At 43.1% G+C, this 14,958-nt stretch overlaps 1 long non-coding RNA gene across 1 annotated transcript; it reads right to left on the bottom strand.

Moving 5' to 3' along the window:
- Positions 1–3,399: 3,399 nt before the first annotated feature.
- On the bottom strand, positions 3,400–8,009 carry LOC103877238. Its single transcript, XR_002516858.2, has 3 exons — positions 7,928–8,009; positions 3,608–3,649; positions 3,400–3,490 (listed from the first exon to the last, which is right to left on the bottom strand). It is a non-coding gene; the product is annotated as an uncharacterized LOC103877238 (long non-coding RNA).
- Between the last annotated feature and the right edge of the window lie 6,949 nt (positions 8,010–14,958).

Below are 14,958 nucleotides of genomic sequence, written 5' to 3'. Positions count from 1 at the left end.
GGGAGGGGCAGGTGTGGCATACAATGTGGCTGGAGAGGCAAGAGACTTGGATCCTCATCCTGGCTCTGATCCTAATGAGCTATGTGACCTCTGGCAATTCCCACGTGTCTCTGGGGCTTCCTTATCTATGAAAGGAGGAGATTGGACTGGCTAACTACTGGGGTTCTTCCAGCCCCTGTTCATTCAGTATTTCATGACTACCCTGAACATACCATGTTTTACTTCATGGCACCTCTATGCTCATGATAGATTGTGTTCGGTTACTCAGGACCCATGCTAGACACATTCTCCTAAGTAGATCTTTGTCTCATGCACAGTCGAGTTACAAATACATACATGCTACACTCTTTCTGCTTTACTTCAATGGCAAATTTAACGTATCACTCTTGAGTATAAATAGAAATTTTTCTTTTCTAGTATAGAAATATATAACAGTTGCTGATAAATTAGAAGGAAATGGCCATTTAGCCATGTGTGTTAAGTGATTATGACTTAGCTTTATTTTCTAGGAAGCTTGACATACCTGAAGGACCATCGGGGACTTTGATGATCCTCAAGAAAAGGAGGCTTAGGTTTTTGAGTTTGAAAGTCTGGACAAGTTTTGGAGCATTTTGTTAAGAAAATGAACGTCTAAAAATATACATGATTATCGCTTTCCCTTTCTGTACTCTTCCCTCCACGGGGTCTTTGTGCTGCCTCTAATAAGCCATTGTATCTCCTGCAAGGTTGCTCAAAGGTACTGTAGCTCCCCTAGAGAGAACAAGCAGGATGAGAGAACAGGACTCATGACTCAGGAACAGGACCCAGGGCCTGCGGGGAGGAGGTATTTCTGTAGAGCACAGTTCCCTGCAAACCTGCCTGGAGCCAGCTTGGTAACCTGTTTTACAGCTCTGTCATGCATGAGGCTTTGTGTTAAAAGCCTTGGGGAAAGAGGTGGCAAAGATCACCACTTGCCCTTAACAAGCTTTTAACTTGTGAGGAAGGCGGGTGGAGATGACTGTGGTGCCAGCAGAATAAAGAAGTGTTAGAGAGGAAGCAGAGGGATGGAGAGCGAGCAAGTGAGGCTGACAGAGTGAACACAGGGATGGCTTCTTAGACTTTGCTATGTGTTAATTTGAAGAGTAGATTTGTGTAGTGGAGGGAGAATGGACATTCCAGGCTGAGAAAATAGAATGAGGAAAAGTGTAAGACATACATTTCATATCTGTTTCTCCTACTTAACTTTTTAGAGCTTCCATTGCCTCATCTGAAAAACTGGGATAGTAATTCTTGTTTTTTGCTTTGTTTTGGTTTGGTTTTGTTTTGTTTTTTGAGATGGAGTCTCGCTGTTGCCCAGGCTGGAGTGCAGTGGCACGATCTCGGCTCACAGCAACCTCCACCTCCCAGGTTCAAGTGATTCTCCTGCCTTAGCCTCCTAAGTAGCTGGGATTACAGGCATGCACCACCACACCCGGCTATTTTTGTATTTTTAGTAGAGATGAGGTTTCACCATGTTGATCAGGTTGGTCTTGAACTCCTGACCTCAGGTGATCCACCCGCCTTGGCCTCTCAAAGTGCTGGGATTAAAGGTGTGGGCCACTGAGCTTAGCCCCGGGGTAGTAATTCTTACTTCACAGGGTTTTGGAAGGATGAAATGAAATTGTGTTTGTGAGACTGTTCGGTTTAGTGTCAGTTTCCTTTTCTTTCTCTCCGAATGTCCAGCCTTCCCCAATCTCTACACCTTTGCTCAGTCTATTCTTCCTTTCAGATTTAGTCTCTCTCCCACCCATGGAATTTAGACCGTTCTTGGCCGTACTAGTCCATGTCCTTCCTTCCTTGACATAGGATGGAAAGCATAGACTTACTGCAGGGAATGTCAAATGTGGCTGGCCAAAAATAGAGTTAAAGCCCAATAAATTTGGAGTAGAGTGCAAGCTTGTCAATAGTAGGTATAAAAGGCTGGAATAATTATTGAGGGTTATCAGTTCATTCATTAATTCATTCACTCACTCCTTCATTCATAAAAGATGAGGCATTTTGATTCAGGAACATGCTTGGGCCTAAGGACTATGTGGGAAATAAGCATGGTTCCTAACCCCATGTTGCATCCCTACTAGCAGAGAAACCATAAATTACACGTATAATCATGGTTGGGTGGCACATCAGTCTGTTTGTGCTGCTATAACAAAATACTGTAGACTCGATGGTTTATGAACAATAGAAATTTATTTCTCACAGTTCTGGAGGCTGGGAAGTTCAAGTGTCAGCATATTGGGCACCTGGCAAGGTCTGCTTTTTGTATCATAGACCATACCTTCTTGTTGCATCCTTACACGGAGGGGACAAGGGAGCCCTCAGGGGTCTCTTTTATAAGGCTACTAATCCCATTCATGAGGGCTCTGCCTCCCAAAGAGCCCTCCTCCAAATATTATCACATTTGGGACTAATTTTTAACATAAGAATTTTGGAGGGACACAGACATTCAGTCTATAGCAGGTGGTCATTAAGAAAGGAGTAATACAAGGTGCTATGAAGATATATACCGGGGAGAACCTGATTAGTTTAAAAAGTCAGAGAGAGTCCCTGAGAAAGCAACGTCATGGATAGGAAGGGTAGGGATTAATCAGATGAAGGTGCAGGTAGAGATAGGGAGAGGGATTCATGTCTCAGGCAATGGGAACAGCACGTGCAGAGGCCCCAACACTAGAAGGACTATGGTGTGTTAGAGAACCTAAAGGAGGGCCCGGGAGGCAGAAGCCCAGAGAGCGAGGGGCAAGGGACATGAGATGAGGCTGAAGAGATGAGCAGGGCCAGGCCATGGGCAACCTGTGAACATGTTAAAGGCAGTGGTTTATCCTGAAGGCAGTTTTGAGGTGCAGGAGAGCAAGCACATTGGATTTGTGTTTTAAAACAATCTATATAAATTCCGAAGGAGGGGGCAAATGTGGGAGAAGGTGAATGCAGTCATCCAGGTGAGAGCCACGGGGATGTGCCTAAGAGATGCATCTTCTGGATATGCGTTCTGAGGGGAAAATGCTTGAGAAGTACGATGGGCCTCTGAGGCAACACCGGCAGGATTTCACCTGCATGAATTTAGAGCTCAGAAGAGGCAGATGGGCTGGAGCTAGAGATGCGGCTTGTCTGCAGTGCGAGCTGTGGGAGTGGGTAGGGTGGCCAGGGAGGGTGTGCAGAGCAGGAAGGCACGCCCAGCAGTTGACTCACCGGTGTTCACCCAGGACGGGGCAGATGAGGGCCCCTGGGAAGCAGAAGCCAGAAGGTGGGAGGGAATGTGGAGAGTGTGATGTCCTGGAGACAAGGGAGCCAACAGCTGTGGTTCATCCACGTAGAGATAAAATGGGTGTGGTACACACCTCCCTGTGAAGCCAAAATCATCACCGGCTCCTTATTGCTGCTGGTGTTCCTCATTGCTCCTTCCAGCAACCTCTGGCCTGATTTCAGTGCATCCTCTTCAATCATTCAGTGCCGTATTCTGCCCCCAGCTCTTTCTCAACTTAGAGGAAAATAGTCTGATAAAGTCTTCTATGAAAATGTCCTAGAACCTAACGTAGTACAACTTACAGGCACTTAACGTCTTTCAAAGATGAGTTTGGAAAAAGCAAGGCCTTACCTTGGGCCTGGGACCTTTGCCAAAGTGAGGGCTGTTGAACCACTGAAAAAAGTAAATGCATGGGTATTAGGTACAATGTAATTTAACATTTTGAAAATTAAGATTAGGCATTGTAATATTTTATTCCATTAGCCAGATGTGGTGATGTACACCTGCAGTCATAGCTACTCAGGAGGCTGAGGCAGGAGGATGGCTTGAGCCCAGGAATTTGAGGTTACAGTGAGATATGATTGCACCATTGCATTCTGACCTGGGCAACAGAGTGAGACCCAGTCTCAAATAAATAAATAAATAAAATTCTTTATTCCATACTTGAAAGCAATGTTTAAAAAATCCATAAAGTAGAAGAGTGCAGTAAAAAATATATATAAATGACAGACGGAGAGTCTATCTGTCAGAATAAGGAGAAAAGATTAGAGAGGTAGGTGGTGTAGGGGCAAATTGTGCTGGGCCTTCTACATTTAATATCTAGACTTTCATTAATGAGCAATGATGAACCACTAGAGTGTTTTCAGCAGAGCAGTGAGGGGAGGCAGAAGATCCTGACAGTGATGAACACAGCAGATTACCACATGAAGTGAGCGAAGGCTAGGAGATCAGTCTGCTCCAAGCGCATGAAGGGAGAGCCTGGGCCAGGGGAAGCGGTGATGGGCCCACCAAACCGATAGGAGGGAGGGTGGGAGAATGGATCTGGGGAGGGAGGGCCATCTGGGTGTGCAGGAGAACAGAAGGGGGACTCTAGGGTAATATCAAGGTCTTGAGTCTGGACCATAGAAATAGAGAAGTCTGGAGGAGGAAATGGTTTTGGGGTGGAAAATGATGCTTTGGGCTTCAGACGATCTGAGTCACCATATGGGGCAGGCTTAACTGAATAGATAGGTATTTCCCCAATTTCCCCATAAGTGAGTTCTGCTTTGTCTGTGGACCCTGGGAATTTCTATAGACCTGAGCCAGGGGCATGGCTGAGTTTGGAAAGAAGGAGTTCTGAGAAATAGATCGAAAGGGTGGAACTGACACATTTACCATCTCCTGGGTTTGAGGAAGGAAACTGAGCCTTCAGACTCTTGGTCTCAGATTTCCTCGAATGTAGCCTGAATAAGGCAGCGGGTTACATTTCAAAGTCAAACTTCCAGTATTTAAAACCAGAGGGGGAAAGCGTGGGTCAATAAATGGTATTTTGGAACCAACAAAGCATTTGAAAAATGAAAAAATAAAAAGGCAGCTGGGCACAGAGGCTCACGCCTGTAATCCCAGTGCTTTGGGAGGCTGAGGCGGCAGGATCGCTTGAGCTCAGGAGTTTGAGACAATACAGCAAGACTGGGCAACAAGGAAGACTCTGTCTCTACAAAAAATAAAAAAAATTAGTTGGGCATGGTGGTACATGCCTGTGGTCCCAGCTACTCCTAGGCTGACGAGGGAGAATGGCTTGAGGCCAGGAGTTCAAGGCTTTACTGAGCTATGCTCACACCACTGCACTCTAGCCGGGGTGACAGAGCAAGACCTTGTCTCTAAAATAATAATCGTAATACATTTTTTTTAAAGTAAAAGAAAAAAAGGTCACATCTTCCTCATACCAAAATAAATTCCAAATAAATTAAAGGCTTAAATATAATAAAGTTAAACCATAAAATTACTAGAAGAAAATAAAGGCAAATATTTAGATAATCCTGGGGATAAATTTCTTTGGAATGAATTTCCTTAAGATGAATTTCTAAAAGTGAAATTCAGGGTTCAAAGGTCTTTTCTTTGTCCTTTTCTTTTTTTCCTTTCCTTTTCCTTTTTCCTTTCTCTTTCTCTCTTCTTTCTTTCTTTCTTTTTTTCTTTCTCTCCCTCTCTCTCTCTCTCAATCCTTTTTTTTTTTTTTGTGAGACAGGGTCTCATTTTGTCACCCAGACTGGAGAACAGTGGCATGAACATGGCTCACAGCAGCCTTGACCTCCCAGGCTCAAGTGATACTCCTGCCTCAGTCTCTCGAGGAGTTGGGACCACAGGCACATGTCACCATGCCCAGCTAACATTTCATATTTTTCATAGAGTCGAGGTCTTACTGTGTTACCCCAGGCTGGTCTCGAACTTCTGGGCTCAAACAATCCTGCCACCTTGGCCTCTCAAAGTGTTGGCATTACAGGTGTGAGCCACTGCACTCAGCCCAAAGTTCTCTTCAATTGTAAGGTTTTTGGTACTCTATTGCCAAATTGTCCTCCAAAAAGATTATGTCTTTTTACCCTCCTGCCAACATTATATAAAAATGTCCACTTTTGTGGACTTTTACCAATGCTGACTACCTTTGGTTTCAAAAAAGCTTTCAGTAATTTTCTGTTAATTACTTTTACCCTTTTTTATTGAGGATGTTCAACTTTTTATTGTTAGCATATTCTCTCTGGGCTCCATTGGACACCTTGGCAGCTCTTTGGGTAGTAGGTGCCTTTAGAAAAGTCCTTCTTATCTGGCCCTTTCTAAGCAAATCTAGTGAACAGAATTGGCTTTATGCTCTGCATTGCTTAATATGGTTGATCCAGGGCCTAGGACTCATTCCTTCATTACCATCCACTTGCATTGTCTTAAAGCAAGTCTCTGTTAATTTAATTTGGCATTTCCTGTCCCAGCTCTTTAGTTTAATTAAACCAAGGCTTTAGAAAACTCCCAGTAGATGGCTATGTTGCTTCCTTTTAAAAAATTTTGGAGCTGTTTCCCTAGTCTAACCTTTTCCTTAGGGCAGAAGTTAAGTCCCTTCTACTGCATTCCTATGAAGATGGTGATTCAAGAGGCAGGACACCCGTCGCTTTGTTAAGCAGTCCACTCTGCAGCTGGACAGCTCTGTTACTAGAATGTTCTCCCTTCTGGGGAGCCAGTATTTTGAGGTCCTCTGTGAGTCTCATCTGCTTATCTCATCTGTTTATGCCCTTGAAGATGCACAGGTCTGACACCACGAGGGAGCCCTTAGAAATTGGATGGTATTTCTTATGTGTCCCCAAGTCTTCTCCAGCCGCTCGTCCCAGAGCTTGTTTCTTGTTTTTTTGTTTTGTTTTGTTTTGTTTTGAGACGGAGTCTCGCTCTGTCGCCCAGGCTGGAGTGCAGTGGCCGGATCTCAGCTCACTGCAAGCTCCGCCTCCCGGGTTTACGCCATTCTCCTGCCTCAGCCTCCCAAGTAGCCCAGAGCTTGTTTCTTAAGCCCCTGGTGGAGCTGATTGCTTTCCTCAAGCAGCTCAGTTTTCCCCAGTCTGCCCCTGGTGGTCCTGAAATATGATTGACTCCTGAATATTCCAGGTGTGAAGGAGAGTCGAGGGGTGGCCTTTCTGCTTGTCGTGGTCTGGGTTTTAAATTGCTGTCCAGTGGAGCAGAGGTGACTTTCTCAGTGAACCACATTTTTTTCCCCTCTAAATCCTTAGCAATTTTGTCTCCAGAGGCAAGACCTGGCCAAACCATTTGTGTTGAGGATTGAATCAAGGATGATTGAGGAGATGACAGTAGTCCCCCCTCATCTGAGGAGGGCATGTTCCAAGCCCCTCAGTGAATGCCTGAAACTGTGGATAGTATCCAACCCTATATATCTATGATTTTCCTATACATTCATACATGCCTATGGCAATGTTTAATTTATAAATTAGGCAAAGAGGCTGGGCGCGGTGGCTCAAGCCTATAATCCCAGCACTTTAGGAGGCCGAGGTGGGTGGATCACCTGAGGTTGGGAGTTCGAGACCAGCCTGACCAACATGGAGAAACCCCGCCTCTACTAAAAATACAAAAATAGCCGGGCATGGTGGCAGGCAGCTGTAATCCCTGCTACTCGGGAGGCTGAGGCAGGAGAATTGCTTGAACCTGGGAGGCAGAAGTTGCGATGAGCTGAGATCATGCCATTGCACTCCAGCCTGGGCAGGAAAACTCTGACTCAAAAAAAAAAAAAAAAAAAAGAAAAAGAAAAAAAAATTAGGCAAAGAAAGAAATTAATAGCAATAAGTAATAATGAAATAGAACAATTCTAACAATATACTGTAATAAAAGTTATATGAATGTGGTCTCTTTCTCAAAATTACCTTTTTTTTTGAGACAGGGTCTCACTTTATCACCCAGGCTGGAGTGCAGTGGTGTGATCACAGCTTACTGCTGCCTTGACCTCCTAGGACCAAGTGATCCTCCCACTTTAGTCCCCGGAATAGCTGGGACCACAGGCATGCACTACTGTATCTGGATAATTTTATTTTTTTGTAGAGAGAAGAGGTCTCACTATGTTTCCCAGGCTGGTTTTGAATGCCTGGGTCCAAGCAATCCTCCTGCCTTGGCCTCCCAAAGTATTGGTATTACAAGCATGAGCCATCATACCTGCCCCCAAATTATCTTATTGTTCTATAGCCACCCTTCTTCTTGTGTTGATGTGAGTTGATCCATTGCCTTCTTGATGAGATGAAATGAGGTGACTGATGTGGGCATTGTGATGCAGTGTTAGGCTGATATTGGCCTGATGATATGTCAGAAGGAGGGTCATCTGCTTTGGTGATCGTGGGTCATAAAGTCATGATGATGTCAATGGTTGGATGTCAGGAGCAGACGATGTCAATGACTAATGATAAGCTCGACAGGCGGGATGTTGGCACAAGATTTTATCACACTACTCAGAATGGAGCACAATTTAAAACTTCTGAATTGTTTATTTTTAGAATTTTTCATTAATATTTTCGGATTGCAGTTGACTGCGGGTAACTGAAACTGTGGAATGTGAAACTGTGGAAAAGTGAGGGAGTACTATATTATGGAACCGTAACTCTGTTCGGTAGGGGAACAGAATTCACATTTGTGGGGCCCAGGTCTCTGCATCAGTAGGGATCCAGTTGTTTCATTTCTCGTTGTAGCAAGAACTTGGCTTTGGAGTCAGACAGATTGATGTTTTCTATCATTCTAAATGGGTGCAGCTACACCTTCCTCAGGAGGTAGTTCTGAAAATTTAACAAAATGTGAATTTCTTGGTAAAAAAAAAAAAAAACCTCAAAAATATTCAGTTTCCTTTACTTTTTGTCTGATATACTCCATAAAATGCTTGGAAATATGTTTCTCTCCTAGAAATGTCACTGATCTTTGTAATTCTGATTATCCACAAACCTTGGAAGATTTGCTGTTTCAATGTTCCTATTTTACAGATAAGAAAATGGAGCCCATGGTAAGTTAAGTGAGTTACTCATGGCTACTTAACTAATATTTTACTAGGTGATAGGCCAGAGCTAGAGCCCAAGTCACCTCCTTATCAATGCCCTGCCTTGTCTCTGTGCCTTCCTGTCTCTCTGTATGAGTATGTGCCTGTTGACACTAAGGCATAGTTTAACCCAGTAGAACTACCGGTTTGTAATGAATTCCACTTGTAAATGACGATCATTCAAGGAACAAGTATTTTCTCTATGGTTGACACCTGTTTTGGAGGCCAAAAATGACACAAATGTAACTTGAGACTCTCTGGGCCTCATTTTGCACTTATTAGCATGTCCAAAATTAAAAAGACTGACCACACCATATATTGGTGAGGATGTGGAAGCACGGAAATTTTCATACACTGCTGGTGGGGATGTAAAATGGTACAATCCCTTTGGGAAACAGTTTGACAGTTTCTTAAAAAGTTAGACATATATTTACCATGTGACTCAGCCCTTCCACTGCTAGGTCTTTACCCAAGAGAAATGAAAACCTGTGCTTATACAAATGTCTATACGGGAATGTACATGGCAACCTTATTTGTCATTGCTAAAAACTGAGACAATTCAACGTTGTCAAGAGTGAATGGATGAGCAAGCTGTGGTCTGTCTATGCAATGGTATCCTACTCAGCAAGACAAAGAGATGGGCTGAGGATACGCACAACTGTAAGCATGAATCTTGACATAATTGGGCTGAAAGAAGCCATACATGAAGGAGTATATACTATATCATTTTATTTATGTAAAATTCTAGAAAATGTAAATGAGTCTGTGGAGACAGAATGCATCAGTAGTTGATGTTAGGGGGCAGGGAGTCGGGAGAGAGGGGTTACCAAGGGGCGTGAGGAAACTTGGGAGTGATGGATATGTTCCTTATTTTGACTGTAGTGATAGTTTCACTGGTGTATACATTTGTCAAAATTATCAAATTGCATACTTTAAATGTGTGTAGTTTTTTCAATGTTAGCCATACCTCAATAAAGCTGTTAAAAGACTATACTGGCTGGGTGCAGTGTCTCATGCCTGTAATCCCAACCCTTTGGGAGGCTGAGGCCAGAGGATCACTTGAGCCCAGGAGTTCAAGACTAGCCTGGGCAATATAGAGAGACCCAGTCTCTACTGAAGAAAAAACAAAAACAAAACCAAAAAAGCCAGGCCTGGTCCTGGTAGCATGCAACTGCTGTTCCAGCCGCTTGAGAGGCTGCGGCGGGAGGATCACTTGAGCCTGGGAGGTCAAGACTGTACTGAACCATGATCACACCAGTGCACTCTAGACTAGGCAACAGAGTGAGACTCTGTCTTTAAAAAAAGAATAAGAGAGACTCTCTGGACCTTATGACTGCAGAGGTAAAGGAATTGTAGTAACAATAATTCCAATTTCCCTAGTTCCTGTTCCCTTCTGACCAAGATCTTGGAGCTGCCTGCTAGTCTCAGTCTGGCGTATCTCAGAGTCCTCAGAGGCCTTCTTACATGAAAATCGGTCTTGCAGCTACAGTCTCCCGGGCACTGTTCCTGCTGTTGTTGAGAGCTCACTGCCTGTGAAGCTTCATGAGGGCCCCAGCACTCGCCCTGCTGCCGCTGACCAGGGGAGAATGCTGGTGTCCACTCTAGAGGCCTGTCTCTCCTCTGAGGACCCATGTGTGTGTTTTAAGGCCTGTGGTCATTCTGTATTCGGGTAGGCAAGTGGACATCTCCCTGGTACTCACTGTGTCTCGGGCACTTTTTTACACTCACATCTCACAGTGAAAATAACGCCTCCAAGCCTCTTTCTCTGTGACCTCCCATGGCTGAGCAGAGACACCTGCTCAAGGAACGTACTGTGCTGTTTTCTTACGTCCCAGTCCTCTGCATGTTCTCCCCACCCTTGCATACAGATCAGTTTATACTCATACATGACTTCCTGCTGCTTGCTCTGTCAGAACCTGACACGTCTGGACGAGTCTATCCTAGCATGGGCACGAGGCCTCAGCTGGGCATTCCCGTCCCACAGCGGGGTCAGGTCTCCATGGCAGCTTCCCTGGCAAGTACCACATACAAAAGACTTTTCCATTTGCCAGTGCCTCTTCTTGGGCTCAAACTTAGAGAGGAAGAGGCAGAAGGAGGGGAAAGAGGTGAAGAAGGAGTAAAGGATGGACCTGCTGCCCTTCCCCAGAGCTGTGGGTCGGGCTGAAAATTGAATGGGATGTGCAGTTGATGTTTTTCTTTTTTTCTCATCCCCCAACCTCAATTCTCATCATGACATTTTCCAAACATACAAGTTAAAAAATGAGCATAATGAACATCTGCAAACTCATCTTCCAGAGGTTTTAATTTTTTTTTTTTTTTGAGATGGAGTTTCACTCTTGTTGCCCAGGCTGGAGTGCACTGGTGTGATCGCAGCTCACTGCAACCTCCGCCTCCTGGGTTCAAGCGATTCTCCTGCCTCAGCCTCCCGAGTAGCTGGGATTACAGGTGTGCGCAATGCCCAGCTAATTTTGTATTTTTAGTAGAGACAGGGTTTCTCCATGTTGGTCAGGCTGGTCTTAAACTCCCGACCTCAGGTGATCCGCCTGCCCTGGCCTCCCAAAGTTTTAATTTTTGAATATAAGTTTTGAGTGGACTAACCTGGAATGAGTTTTAATTACTAAAATGAGACTGACTTTTATCTTCTTTTTCAAAAATCCAGTTAAAAACTAATAGTATTATTTTGTGTTTTTTAAAAAAGATCCACGTTCTACATGTAAACAGTCAAATAGTTAAAATTTATTGCAAGAAATAATCAGATTCTTGCCCTCTTCCCCCATCTCTCGCTTCCTACCTGGTGTTTAATGCTTGTTTCTTAATGACTGCTTTTACTGTTACTTCTTGAATTTTGAGTTTTACATATTAACAATTATCTTTGGAAAATGAGGATTTAGGTTCTTTGTCCTGCCCTAGTCTATACCACACACATCCACATTTCCTACCTCCTGGTCTTCCTAATGCAATTATATCTTCATTTTCTTAGACTAGTAATCAGTGCTTGTATTATTATGAATATATGCTATTCAGAACTGAACCATTAGTAAACTAGGTATTTTTCTTTGTCTTTTTCCCCCTTATTTGCACGGTTTCCTATGTACTTTTCATGAAGACTGGATATAGTTTATATTGGTGGTCTTCTTTAAGAAAACAAATATAAAATCGTAAACACAAAATTAGGTATAGGGTCTTGCAAAGGACTCTTGCAGATGAAGTGTTCTGAAACTTAAGTTTGATTAACTTTACAGTAAATCCACCTCTGATTATCATTAATTTCACTCCAAACTTTTCACTAATTATTTAAATCTCCTCTTAAGACATTCAGATGTATTAGGCAGTTTCTTTTTATCTTATGAAAAAAAAATTCTTAGTGTTCTCTGACCCGCTGCAAGTTGGACTGGTGGCTCCTTGTTGCTGTGCCTACTTTCATCCTGGGATCTCCCTTCACCGTCAGGATTGCCTTCACCTCATTCCTGTCTTGGATCTTTCTTCTTGTTTCTTGAGTTTTTTTGTTTGTTTGTTTCATTCCCTTCAGTGGCCTCTTGGAAAGTGATGTGTAGGAAGAAACATTTTCTTTAGAAACTTGCATATCTGACAATATCTTTATCCTATCCTGACATTTGGTAGATGGTTCAGCTGGGTATAAAATTCTAAGTTGGAATTAATTTTCCTTCCTGATTTATAAGACATTGCTCCATTTTCTTCTGGTTTCCAATATTGCTGCTGAGAAGTCTGACGCCATTCAAATGTCTGATTTTTTTCTATTTGACTGTTGTCTTCTGTCTGGAATGTTGTAGGATTGCCTCTTTATCCCCAGTGTTCTGAAATTTCATGATGTAGGTCCTTCTTCATTCATTATGTTAGGCATTCAGTGGGCCATTTAATCTGGAAAAACATGTGTTCTTCAAGTTCTGCAAACTTTATTAATTACTTCCTTTTTCTTGTGTCTTTCTCTGGTCTGTTTTCAGTCCCGAGTCTCTTAGATTTGTCCTCTGATATTCCTATTGACTTTACCTCATTTTCTAAATATTTATCCTTTCGCTTTACTTTCCAAGAGACTTGCTTAACCTTATCTCCTCTCTTTTATTGAATTTCATTTCTTTTGCTATGTATTTTTTACTTTGAATACACCTCTGTCTTCCTCACATTTTCCCCCATAGTATTTTGTCTTCGGTTGACAGTTCTACTATCTCATTACTCTGGAGATATTAATAATAGTTAGTTTTCACATTTTTATTTTCAAAACAATATCTTACTCTGTCACTCGGGCTGGAGTACAGTGGTGTGATCATGGATCACTGCAGCCTTGATCTCTGAGCTCAACTATTCTCTTGCTTCAGCCTCCCAAGTAGCTGGGACCACAGGCATGTGTCACCATACCCAGTTAATTTTTTTTTTTTGAGGCGGAGTCTCACTCTGTAGCCTGGTCTGGAGTAGAGTGGCGTGATCTCGGCTCACTGCAACCTCTGCCTCCTGGGTCCCAGTTCAAGCAATTCTCCTGCCTCAGCCTCCTGAGTAGCTGGGATTACAGGAACACACCACCATGCCCAGCTAATTTTTGTATTTTTGTAGAGACGGGGTTTCACCATGTTGGCCAGGCTGGTCTTGAACTCCTGACCTTGTGATCTGCCTACCTTGGCCTCCCAAAGTGCTAGGATTACAGGCATGAGCCACTGTGCCCGGCCACTAACTTTTAAATTGTTAATAAAGACGAGGTCTTGCTATGTTGCCCAGGATGGTCTTGAACTCCTGGGCTCAAGCAATCCTCCTGCCTCAGCCTCCCAAAGTGTTGGGATTACAGGTGTGAACTACTGCATCTGACTTTAAAAAAAAGTTTTCTTCTCTTTGCCAAGTCTTTTTTCCCCTCTCTGCTTTTTTGGGTTGTTTTGTTTTGATCTCTATCTTGCTAGAAATTTTCTGTAGATGTTTAGTAATATTAGATTTTTGAGCGTGGGCAACTGGAAAGCTGATTGGAAACTCTGAATACATGGGTGAGGCTTGTTGGCTGTGAGTGTCATTGTTTGATGTGCTGGCAAGACCAATGAGTTTGGGAGCCCCTACTATTAGTATAGGCCTGATTCCCTGGGAAAGGCTCTTTTGATCTCCTGCCTGGAGGATAAAGGCCTGGCTACCAGTCTTCTGTATGTAATGTGAGGGAGAAGGGCTGGAATTTTCAATATCATGCTGAATCCTTTCAATGATCATCTTGTTTTTAGTAATCTCCTACCTTAACTCTCTGTCTTCTGCTAGTATGGGAAAGATGACCTGAAAATCTAACCATTTATTTTTCCCTCATTAATACCATTTTATGATTACCCAGAAGTTAAATAATTGTCATGCTGTTCTCCAAAAAGACTGAATCAGCTAGCAACAAATGAGAATTTTCTCACAGCTCTGCCAGCATTTTAAAAGAATAGCTTTATTGAGCCCAGGAGGTCAAGGCTGCAGTGAACTGTGATTACACCACTATAACTCAGCCTGGGCGACAGAGCAAAACCCTGTCTCAAAAAACATTTTTAAAGAACAGCTTTATTGATGTAAAATAGACATACAATAAATAGAGCACATATTTAAATTGTGCAACTTATACTTTGATATAACCCTGTGAAAATATCACCACAATCAAGATAATGAATATATTTATCACCTCCTGACACAGTTTGGCTCTGTATCCCCACCTAAATCTCGTGTTGAATTGTAATCCCCAATGCTGGGGGAGGGTCTTTGTGGGAGGTGATTGAATTGTGGGGGTGCACTTCCCCCTTGCTGTTCTCGAGATAGTGAATGAGTTCTCATGAGCTCCCCTTTGCTCACTCTCTTTCCTGCTGCCATGTGAAGATGTGCTTGCCTACTCTTTGCCCTTCTGCCATGATGTGTTTCCTGAGTCCTCCCTAACCATGCCTCCTGTACAGCCTGCAGAACTGTGAGTCAGTTAAATCTCTTTTCTTCATAAATTCCCCAGTCTCAGGTAGCTCCTTATAGCAGTGTGAGAAGGGACTAATATACCTCCTAAGTTACCTCAAGCTTCTTCGTAATTCCTTCTGCTCCCTTCCTTCATTGCCAAGCAAACAACTATCTGTTTTCTGTCACTATAGATTAGTTTACATTTTGTGGGTTTTTTTTTTTTTTTTTTTTTGAGACAAGGTCTCACTCTGTTGCCCAGATGGAGTGC

This window comes from Papio anubis, chromosome 14, assembly GCF_008728515.1.
Source record: "Papio anubis isolate 15944 chromosome 14, Panubis1.0, whole genome shotgun sequence".
Taxonomy (NCBI): domain Eukaryota; kingdom Metazoa; phylum Chordata; class Mammalia; order Primates; family Cercopithecidae; genus Papio; species Papio anubis.
The sequence above is the reverse complement of the archived record's forward strand: the minus strand, read 5'-3'. Positions and strand labels throughout refer to the sequence as shown.